This window comes from Bos grunniens, chromosome 2 (assembly GCF_055505025.1).
Source record: "Bos grunniens cultivar Pamir isolate PY7600 chromosome 2, Bosgru_T2T1.0, whole genome shotgun sequence".
Lineage (NCBI taxonomy): Eukaryota > Metazoa > Chordata > Mammalia > Artiodactyla > Bovidae > Bos > Bos grunniens.
Genome location: NC_141166.1, coordinates 123975245 through 123986801, shown reverse-complemented (window position 1 = coordinate 123986801; position 11557 = coordinate 123975245). Strand labels below are relative to the sequence as shown.

At 35.9% G+C, this 11557-nt stretch overlaps 1 pseudogene across 1 annotated transcript; it reads left to right on the top strand.

Moving 5' to 3' along the window:
- Nucleotides 1-6947: 6947 nt before the first annotated feature.
- Nucleotides 6948-8942, top strand: LOC147378699 (phosphatidylinositol N-acetylglucosaminyltransferase subunit P pseudogene; annotated as a pseudogene). The gene has a single exon (XR_015148709.1). The product of XR_015148709.1 is annotated as a phosphatidylinositol N-acetylglucosaminyltransferase subunit P pseudogene (transcript).
- Nucleotides 8943-11557: the final 2615 nt, after the last annotated feature.

The window sequence follows — 11557 nt, the reverse complement described above, 5'->3', positions numbered from 1 at the left end:
TGTAGATTTCTTTGGAAAAGTGGACAGTAAAAAAATGAAATGAGAACATTCTCTAACACCATGCTGCTGCTGCTGCTGCTGCTGCTGCTAAGTCGCTTCAGTTGTGCCCGACTCTGTGTGACTCCACAGATGGCAGCCCACCAGGCTCCCCTGTCCCTGAGATTCTCCAGGCAAGAACACTGGAGTGAGTTGCCATTTCCTTCTCCAATGCATGAAAGTGAAAAGTGAAAGTGAAGACGCTCAGTCGTGTCTGACTCTTAGCGACCCCACAGACTGCAGCCCACCAGGCTCCTCCATCCATGGGATTTTCCAGGCAAGAGTACTGGAGTGGGGTGCCATTGCCTTCTCTGCTCTAACACCATACACAAAAATAAATTCAAAATGGTTAAAGACCTAAATGTAAAATTGGATACAACATAAGTCCTAGAGGAAAATATAGGCAGAACACTCTCTGACATAAATCACAGCATGATTTTTTTTTTTTATCCACCTCTTAGAGTAATGAAAATAAAACAAAAATAAATAAATGGGATTTAATTAAACTTAAAAGCTTTTACACAACCAAGGAAACCATAAACAAAGGAAAAAGACAACCCAAAGTGGGAGAAAATATTTACCAAAAAAGGACCCAATGAGGGCTTAACATGCAAAATATACAAAGAGGTTATGTAGCACAATATATTAAAAAAACAAACAAAAAAAAAAAATTCAATCAAAAAATGGATGGGAAATCTGAATAGACTTTTCTCTGAAGATGGCCAAAAAGGACATGAAAAGATGTTCAACATTACTAATCACTGAGCTTCCCTGATGGCTCAGACTGTAAAGAATCTACCTGCAATGTAGGAGACCCAAGTTTTAAATCAAAACTACATAAGATACCATCTTATAGTGGTCAGAACAGCCATCATCAAAAAAAATCTACAAACAATAAATGCTGGAAGAAGTGTTAAGAAAAGGGAACCCTCTAATACTGTTGGTGGAAATATAAATTGGCATAGCTACTATGCAGAATGGTATAAAGGTTCCTTAAAAAACTAAAATAGAGCTATTATATGATCCAGAAATTCCATTCCTGGGCATATATCTGAAGAAAACCATAATTCAATAAGATATACATGCACTCCAGTGTTCACTGCAGCATTATTTACAATATCAAGGACGTTGAAACAAACTAAATGTCTATTGACAGATGAATGGGTAAACAAGATGTGGTACATATATACAGTGGAATATTACTAAGCCATAAAAAAGAACAAAATAATGCCATTTACAGTGAGATGGATAGAGAGATTGTCATACTGAGTGAAATAAGTCAGAGAAAGATAAATATCATATGATATTGTTTATATGTGAATCCAAAAAATAATATAGTACAAATGAACTTATTTACAGAACAGAAAGAGTTACAGATACAGAAAGCAAACTTATGGTTACCTAGGGGAAAGGGGTGAGTAGGGATAAACTGGGAGATTGGGATGGACATATACACACTACTGCATATAGATAAATAACAAGGACCTTCTATTTAACACAGGGAATTCTATACAAAACTCTGTAATGACTTATACAGGAAAAAAATCTTAAAGAGTAGATATATGTACATGTATAACTGATTTACTTTCTGTACAGGAGACTCATACAACATTGTAAATCACTTACCCCTATAAAAATTAATTTTATAAAGAATGCTAGTAAAGCTTTGTTTTAAAAAAATATATGGTAGGTAAAAAATCATACATTAAACAGATCCTAAAATATATCAATTAGTTGATGAGGAAGGATTTCTCTTTATAGAACTATTTAGCTAAAAACTGAGGAATGACAAAATTTTTGAATTACCAATTTATAAATCCTAAGTAACAAATGCACTCAAAGATCATCAGTTCAGTTCAGTCGTTAAGTCGTGTCTGACTCTTTGCAACCCCATGAATCGCAGCACAACAGGCCTCCCTGTCTATCACCAGCTCCCGGAGTTCACTCAGACTCACGTCCATCGAGTCAGTGATGCCATCCAGCCATCTCATCCTCTGTCGTCCCCTTCTCCTCCTGCCCCCAATCCCTTCCAGCATCAGGTTCTTTTCCAATGAGTCAACTCTTCGCATGAGGTGGCCAAAGTACTGGAGTTTCAGCTTTAGCATCATTCCTTCCAAAGAAATCCCAGGGCTGATCTCCTTCAGAATGGACTCAGTGGCTGCTAACGATCACTTTAAAGAAAACTAAAATGCTAGAAAACATGTAGCTCCTAATGGAACTGGAAGCACACATCACCAGTGATGTATTCTTTAAAAGAAAGATCTGAATCTGATCATGTTTCTAGAAGTAACAACACGTAGAGAAACATACTGAATACTGGAGATGGAAAAAATATTCAAATATAGATTATGAAAATTATATTAAGTCTAATGACTCAGTTTCTTCTACAAAAAAAATTACATTAAAAAAAAAAAAACAGATGGACAGAGAACCTATAAGACTGAGAATCTAATCAACTAATTGCAATATAAAGACCTTATTTGGATTCTATTTAAACAATCAATTTGGAAAAACAATTTAAAAACTTCATCACTTATGTTCAATGATACTAAAGAAATATGATTATTGGTATTATAAATAGTCCTCATTGTTTTAGAAATACACATTTAAATATTTATAAATGAATGTAAATTGTATCCGGGGTTTTCTTTAAAATGATCTGAGCCAACGTTGCTAATTATAGGGATAACAAGATTGGACATGAGTTGATATTAGCAAAATGGGATGATGTGTACATGGACTCATTTTATTATTCTGTCCTCTATTTCTTCAAAAATAGTTCCAAAAATCTCTAATAATATTTTTTAATTATTAAATTTAAGTGTCTTCTCTTTGAAAAGCCAACCTAAAAGGACAAAAATTTACAAGAAAGAGCTGGGCATTCCCCAAATCGGGAGCAAAATGTATAAAAGGCTGCAGATTTGAAACAACATGATATGGAAGGGCCCTAGCTCACAGCTGGCTGTATGGAGAAGACATGGAAAGAACAAAAAATGAATTTGGTATGGTAACATGACTCATAGTCATGCAAAAGCATTAGGATTTTAGTCTGTAGAAAAATACTATTCAGTAGAAATACAACACGAACCACATGAATAAAGTTGTATAGTAGCTATATTAAGTAGTGAAATGAATTTTAAAATTTTTTGATTTGTTCAATTAAACAATGATCAAAATACGTGATCAATTTAAACATTGTTAATGAGATGTATTTTTGTCCTAAATTTTCATGATGTACATTTTACACTTAAAGTACATCTCAGTTCATAATATTTCAAATGTTCCATAGCCACAAGAAGCCAGTGACTATCATATTCAGCAGCATATCTGCCAATATTTTATATGAAAATTCAGAAATCTTCTGCTTTTCATTCTTTCAGTCACCAAATCTACTCCCTGTGACTTTCACTTTCATGATTTCCAGTGCAGACCCTTAGCCCTAACCTATTTACTCAAGTCCAAGATTATGCATCTAAACTGTCTACTGTACATTGGTATCTAACATTTACCTCAAAATTTACCTCAGACTAAGTTTATCATCTGTCTCCTTCACTTCTACATCTTGCTATAATTACTAGCATCTTGCTCTCTCCCTCTATTCAACCCCTTCTTCTCATTTGAGCAGCTAAAAGATTCTAATTCAAAAATCTCTCAAAAATTATCTAATTTCCACAGTCCACATATTCCCCCCAAAATTATTAACACCACTCCAAATGAGTCTTTTTTGTTCCTATTTTCCATCATTTGGTCATCCTTCAAATATATCTTCTATTATTCCAGAAGAGCACTGTCATGAATTAATATAATGATGATAATGATTATGATAACAATAATAATGGAGCAGGAGGGGAAGAGGGAGGGAGGGAAAGTGGCAATTGTAGTAACAGTAGCAGTGGTAGTGGTAAAAACTAAACTTTTCTCTTTAAACACCTCCCTGTGATCTACAGGATAAAATTAAAAGGCAAATATTGTGTCATAAAGCTTTCAGTGCCCTTGAATAATATTACTCCTTTAAATAAACAGATTTTTACACTATTTGTTTATAAATAAGAAAGAAAAGCAAAAACAAACAAATAATTTTTACCTGTAATACTAACTAAAGTATAATTCTAGACAAGATACAGTGAAAAGTTGATATAAATATTGTTACACTTATTATTGTTGTTACACTTAACTGAAGTATACGTGTAAATTCACCAGCTTCTTAAAATTAAAGCATCTATCTCATAACAGAGGACTTTAAAAAGCATTAACTCCCTTTATCCTCCATAATTAATCCAGAATATTGGTTGATTACAATCACACGACTTAATACATCAGCTGGTAAAGAACATATATCTGCCCCAGTGACAGGATGGCTCCTGATGGTGAGTGCAGTCATTAGGTAAACAGACTCAAATGGGAAGCTCTGGGTGAATTACTGGCACAGGTAAAGGAAGGGCAGGATTTATGCCTAGCATGCACAGCTGGAAGTCGAGTGGGTGCAAGGACTAATATATAACGGAAAACCGACTGCCTTATTCTGTTTCATTGAGACTGCCAACTGAAATACATTATTTGACACTGCTCTGCAGAGCCAAATCATTCATCAAGCTGTTTAAAGCTCAGCACACCACCTGTCCATGGACCAGATTCATTTTAAAAAGTAAAAGTTTCCTCAGCCCCATGACAAAAGTAAAGATACTTCCTTTAGAGAGAACAAAAGTTATGTCATCCGTTGCCAACAAAATATGCCACAATACCTGAAATAATAGATGAAAAAAAGGAGACAGAAAATAAAGCATGCCATTCAACTTTTCTAAATGGTGGTAAAAGGCACAACAAAAAGGGGTCATCTAATACATCACAAAGTGGGAAAATGTGTTTTCCAGGAGCTTCAAATTTTAGAAATTCTATTAAACCCATAATTTCAGTGTAACATTTTATACCTTCATTATTAATTTCCAGGTCCTTGTTTTATATGATTATTAGACACAATAAAGGCGGGTAAAATAGAACTCATCTTCAAAATAGTTAATATATCTAAAGCCTTTTTGTAGCAGTAGCAGTATTATCTTTAAACATTTTTATTCTTTTGAACTTTCTTACCCATTATGGAATTCTGGGAACAGAGTTATTTTTAATTCTAGTGACAGACTCCTCCTTCTAGCTGAACTTAGAAAAATGTGAACAGTTTTGTAAAAGTCTGTCAAATAAGATTTTTTTATTTGGAGCTAATTTATTTCACTCAAGCATACTTTTTCTTTTCTAGGAGTACATCAACAAATATCTTTTACAGCAATCATTGCAAGCTCATAAGTTCTTGATAATTGACAACTGATTGGGTGAAAGCATTATTGGGAATCCTTAGATAAAATTTTGGGAGAGGCCTGGACCACATGCAGTCACTGAGGAAAGAGGCTTAGATTTTTTAATTTTTATGGAAATATAATTTACAGTGTTGTGTTAGTTCCAGGTTTACAGCAAAGAGATTAAGATATAGGTATACTTTCTTTTTAGATTCTTTTCCATTACAGGTTATTAAAGATATTGATAATAGTTCCCTGTGCTACATGCTTTAATAGTAAAAAGTGATCCTAGAGAAGGATTAAAGACATTCATATTATATTGATACATCTAAAAGTTAACATACCTTTTACTATGGCAAGGACTTAATTAAATCTGAATGTAGCAACCTGCATAAATATCAAAAACATAATGTTAAATAAAAAATCAAGATAAATGCCAATATATAAAAGCATGATTTATTTAAATGTTTAAAGACACACAAAGCAACACGGCATATGCTTGTGAAGTGAAAGTCACTCAGTCGTGCCTGATTCTTTGTGACATCATGGACTGTAGCCCACCAGTTTCTTCCAACCATGGAATTCTCCAGACAAGTATGCTGGAGTGGGCTGCCATTACCTTCTCCACATGCAATTTTAAGTCTATCAAAAAAACAGAAAATTAGACATTTTCAAGAGTTACAGAGAGAGTTATTACTAAGTTAAGCCAAAGCCCTGCCTCCTTCTTATTGTATCTTTCATGTATTTTTTAAATCTAAAGACAGGGAATATTTCATGCAAAGATGGGAAAAATAAAGATCAGAAATGGAATGGATCTAACAATAGAAGATACTAAGAAGAGGTGGCAAGAATGTACTGAACTATATAAAAAAGATCTCAGAGACCCAGATAACCACGATGGTATGATCACTCGCCTAGAGCCAAACATCCTGGAGTGTGAAGTCAAGTGGGCCTTTGGAAGCATCACTATAAAAAACAAAGATAGTTGAGGTGATGGAATTCCAGCTGAATTATTTCAAATCCTAAAAGATAATACTGTTAAAGTGCTGCACTCATTATGCCAAAAAATTTGGAAAACTCAGCAGTGGCCACAGGACTGTAAACAGTCAGTTTTCATTCCAATCCCAGAGAAGGGCAATGCCAAAGAATGTTCAAACTATTATACAATTCCACTCATTTCACATGCCAACAAAGTAATGCTCAAAATTCTCCAAGCTAGGCTTCAACAGAATGTGAACCGAGATGTTCAACAGTATGTGAACACTTTCAGATGTTCAAATTCTATTTAGAAAAGGCAGAGGAACCACAGATCAAATGCCAGCCTCTGTTGGATCATAGAAAAAGCAAGAGAATTCCAGAAAAACATCTACTTCTGCTCTATTGACTACACTAAAGCCTTTGACTGTGTGGATAATAACATAGTGTGGAAAACTCTTCAAGAGATGTGAATACCAGACCACCTTACCTGCCTCCTAAGAAACCTGTATGCAGGTCAAGAAGCAACAGTTAGAACCAGACATGGAACAATGGACTGGTTCCAAATTGGGAAGGAGTACATCAAGGCTGTATATTGTCACCTTGCTTATTAAACTTATTTGTAGAGTACATCATGCAAAATGCTGGGCCAGATGACTCACAAGGTGGAATCAACATTTCCAGGAGAAATATGAATAATCTCAAATATGCAGATAACATCACCCTTATGGCAGAAAGTGAAGAGGGACTAAAGAGCCTCTTGATGAAAGTGAAAGAGGAGAGTAAAAAAAGCTGGCTTAAAACTCAACATTCAAAAAACTAAGGTCATGGCATCTGGTCCCATCACTCCATGGCAAATGGGGTGAGAAAACAATGGAAATAGTGACAGACTTTATTTTCTTCAGTTCCAAAATCACTGTGGGTGGTGACTGCAGCCATGAAATTAAAAGACACTGTCTCCTTGGAAGAAAAGCTATGACAAACCTAGACAGCATATTAAAAAGCAGAGATATTACTTTACCAACAAAAGTCTGTCTAGTCAAAGCTATGGTGTTTCCAGCAGTCATGTATGGCTGTGAGAGTTGGACCATAATTCAGGCTGAGTCCTGAAGAATTGATGCTTTTGAACTGTGATGTTGGAGAAGACTCTTGAGTGCCCCTTGGACTGCAAAGAGATCAAACCAGTCAGTCCTAAAGGAAATCAATCCTGAATATTCATTGGAAGAATTGATACTGAAGCTCCAGTACTTTGGCCACCTGATATGAAGAGCCAACTCATTGGAAAAGACCCTGATGCTGAGAAGGATCGAAGGCAGGAGAAGAGGGGGGCAACAAAGGATGAGATGGTTTGATGGCATCACCAACTTAATGGATTGAACAAGTTCCAGGAGTTGGTGAAGGACAGGGAAGCCTGGCGTGCTACAGTCCATGGGGCCCCAAAGAGTTGGACATGACTAAGCAACTGAACAACAAAGACAGGAAATCAAGCAAAAATTATGACTGTGTAGTTATTTGTGACATAGTCAAACAGGAAGAAGTCAATGAAGTAAGTTCCTTCTCATCAGGTGTGGCAGAACATGTTGAAAAAAATCCATAGCGTGTCAATTCTTAGAAGCAAAAGAAAAAATGAATAGTGAAAAATTGAAATATGAGATATAAAGAAAATATATTTCAAAGCAAATACTAAGACGGACTTTTATCTATTCCAGGTAGTATGGGCTTGGTAAAACTTTGATTCAGGAAGAGTTGTAATTAGGGAAAAGAACACAGCACATTAAAGAATGAACCATATCATTTGAGAGAGAATATAAGAAGTCTAGTAAATCTTTGGAAGAACTAAAAGGTGACATACATACAATTCCCAAACCCAGTTCATATAGAAACCGTATTTCTATAAAATGCAAAAGATCTTAGAGTTTCTTGGCATAGTGCTAATTCAACTAATTTTCATCCTTAGCCAACATCCTCTAAACATTACTGTCTCATCTTTGTACTTATTTGAATTTTTACCAAAAAAAAAAAAATCTTTTATTAGAAATATAAATCTTAGGTCCTTCCTTCTCTGTTCTCACAGCAGTGAAGCCTGTAGAGTTGGGGTGGCGTTCAGTTCCCCCACCCTGCTTTCCCCTGACCTCCCCCACCTTCCACTGCAGGATGTGCGTGTGCACGTGAGGCTAGGGGGCTGGTTGCTCGTGCAGGTGACGTTTGGGTGCTCAGTGCAAGTGTGCAAGCAAAATGTCTAAAGCCACAGGGGAAATGGTGGAAAATGCACTGTCGCCATTGCAAGAAAAAGCGATTTATGGCTTTGTTCTTTTCTTAAGCTCCCAGTTTGGCTTCATACTGGATCTTGTATGGGCTTTTATTCCTGAATCTTGGCTAAACTCCTTAGGCTTAACTTACTGGCCTCAAAAGTATTGGGCCGTTGCTCTGCCTGTGTACCTCCTCATTACCGTAGTCATCAGTTACATCCTCTTATTTGGAACAAACATGATGAGTACCTCTCCACTCGATTCCATTCATACTATCACAGATAACTATGCCAAAAATCAACAGCAGAAGAAAGACCAAGTAGAGGCCATCCCAGCACTAAGAGAGATTCCCATTAGTGAAGTAAACCAAATGTTCTTTCTTCCAGCCAAATAACTTTCCACCAAAAACTTAATTGTATGTGGACTAATACCAAACATTTATTATAAATTTTGACATAAAGAGTTGACCATACTAATTTTGACTATCTTTCAGATTAATATCCAGTATTGAAATATTAAAAAAAAATGTAGATTGAACTTCTTTTATATTAAGTTCTATTAATATTATAAATGTTATCAAATAGTAGTTACTAATGGACAGAATAAATAAAATACTGCACTACCATATGGCAAAAAAAAAGAAATATACATCTTAAAAGTATTTATTGAAGACAGCACTAATTACAAGATAAACAAAATAACTGACAGTGATTTGTTTGGAAATACATTTGGAAGTTGCACATTCTTTTCCGATAATGAGAAATGCACATGAAACTTGATTTTTAGTTATTTTAAAGTCCTATCACAAGTCTGTCCTAACCAGAGGGCAGGACCTCTGCTGCTCTGATAAAATTATTCCTCACATGTCTTCTACAACAGTGCTGTTTATGCAAGAAAACAGTATTACAGCTAGTTTTGTGATGGTCTTCCTGGGCAGGCATCATACCAGAGTGGATCCTGATGAATGGATGTTTTCAGCAAAATATAACCATTCTTTATTCTTTAATGATTGGGAAAACAGCAGTTTCCGCTCTGGTGGTCAGAGAGAGAATGATTTCAAGCCTTTTTAAATGTGTTGAAGTATTGGATCTGCAAGCTGAGTCAATACAAAACCACTTCAGCATGGTGGTATAGTCATCAACACATTAAGCAATGATTACTTCTCATACTTTCTGTGACTTGTTATTTGCTTCTTCAGAAACTACTTTTGAACACTTAATACAGAGCAGTGAATATTATCACCAACAATGCACAAAAGTTCTTTTTCTTCTACAAGAAAAACTTGACGTGAGAATTAGGATTGAACAGCATGTCTACAATTTTGTGAGAATCAGAATAAATTCATGGTAACAGTTTTCAATATTACAGCTCTTCTTTTCTGTTATTCCTGTAATAATAATAGATTTATAGTTCAACCATCATGTTTAGAAGAAAAATAATTCTTTAGATACCATGCAACATAATGTAGACACAGGTTCAACAAATACATGTTGGATTAAAAACTTATAAATGTTAGTGCCTATAGGTATGATGAAATGAAATAATGCTTTTCTTATTAGTCTCAAAAGTAGCTCAGATGACTCAAACTGATACAACTTCACTGATTTGTTAAACTCCATATAAAATTATCCTAACTATACTTAGCATGCTGGTTCCAAATAGGAAAAGGAGTATGTCAAGGCTGTATATTGTCACCCTGTTTATTTAACTTATATGCAGAGTACATCATGAGAAACGCTGGACTGGAAGAAACACAAGCTGGAATCAAGATTGCCGGGAGAAATATCAGTAACCTCAGATATGCAGATGACACCACCCTTATGGCAGAAAGTGAAGAGGAACTCAAAAGCCTCTTGATGAAAGTGAAAGTGGAGAGTGAAAAAGTTGGCTTAAAGCTCAAAATTCAGAAAACGAAGATCATGGCATCCAGTCCCATCACTTCATGGGAAATAGATGGGGAAACAGTGGAAACAGTGTCAGACTTTATTTTTCTGGGCTCCAAAATCACTACAGATCTTGACTGCAGCCATGAAATTAAAAGACGCTTACTCCTTGGAAGGAAAGTTATGACCAACCTAGATAGCATATTCAAAAGCAGATATTACTTTGCCAACAAAGGTTCGTCTAGTCAAGGCTCTGGTTTTTCCTGTGGTCATGTATGGATGTGAGAGTTGGACTGTGAAGAAGGCTGAGCGCCGAAGAATTGATGCTTTTGAACTGTGGTGTTGGAGAAGACTCTTGAGTCCCTTGGACTGCAAGGAGATCCAACCAGTCCATTCGAAGGAGATCAGCCCTGGGATTTCTTTGGAAGGAATGATGCTAAAGCTGAAACTCCAGTACTTTGGCCACCTCATGCGAAGAGTTGACTCATTGGAAAAGACTCTGATGCTGGGAGGGATTGGGGGCAGGAGGAGAAGGGGACGACAGAGGCTGAGATGGCTGGATGGCATCACTGACTCGATGGACGTGAGTCTGAGTAACTCCGGGAGTTGGTGATGGACAGGGAGGCCTGGCGTGCTGCGATTCATGGGGTCGCAAAGAGTCAGACGCGACTGAGCGACTGATCTGATCTGATCTGATACTTAGCATGCAAATGTTAATAAAATGGCCTAGATTAAAGGTATAAATAACTTTTACAGATTTAAGTTTTATCATCATCACTATATACTTACTTGGTTGCCAATCTTACGCACTTTTCTATGTAGTGGACCAACAAATAAGCTTTAAAAAATGAATTAAAAGAATGTGGCTGAAAGTGAGGTCTGTGTTCTTACTCCACCCAAGCATGGCAATTATCCAATTCACAAGGCAATTTCATGTCCAAGAGTTTACACAAGGCACTTTATAAGTTCATTAACAAATTAGAGCTAACAAGTGCTCAGAGGTAAGTCATAAAATAAATGGGCTCATTGTGATCAGATCTTACCTTTTAGAAACGTTCTTACTTATTTTGAGAATTTCAACTGAAGTAGTTAATAATGTTATATATGAGAGCCCTCAAAACAATGC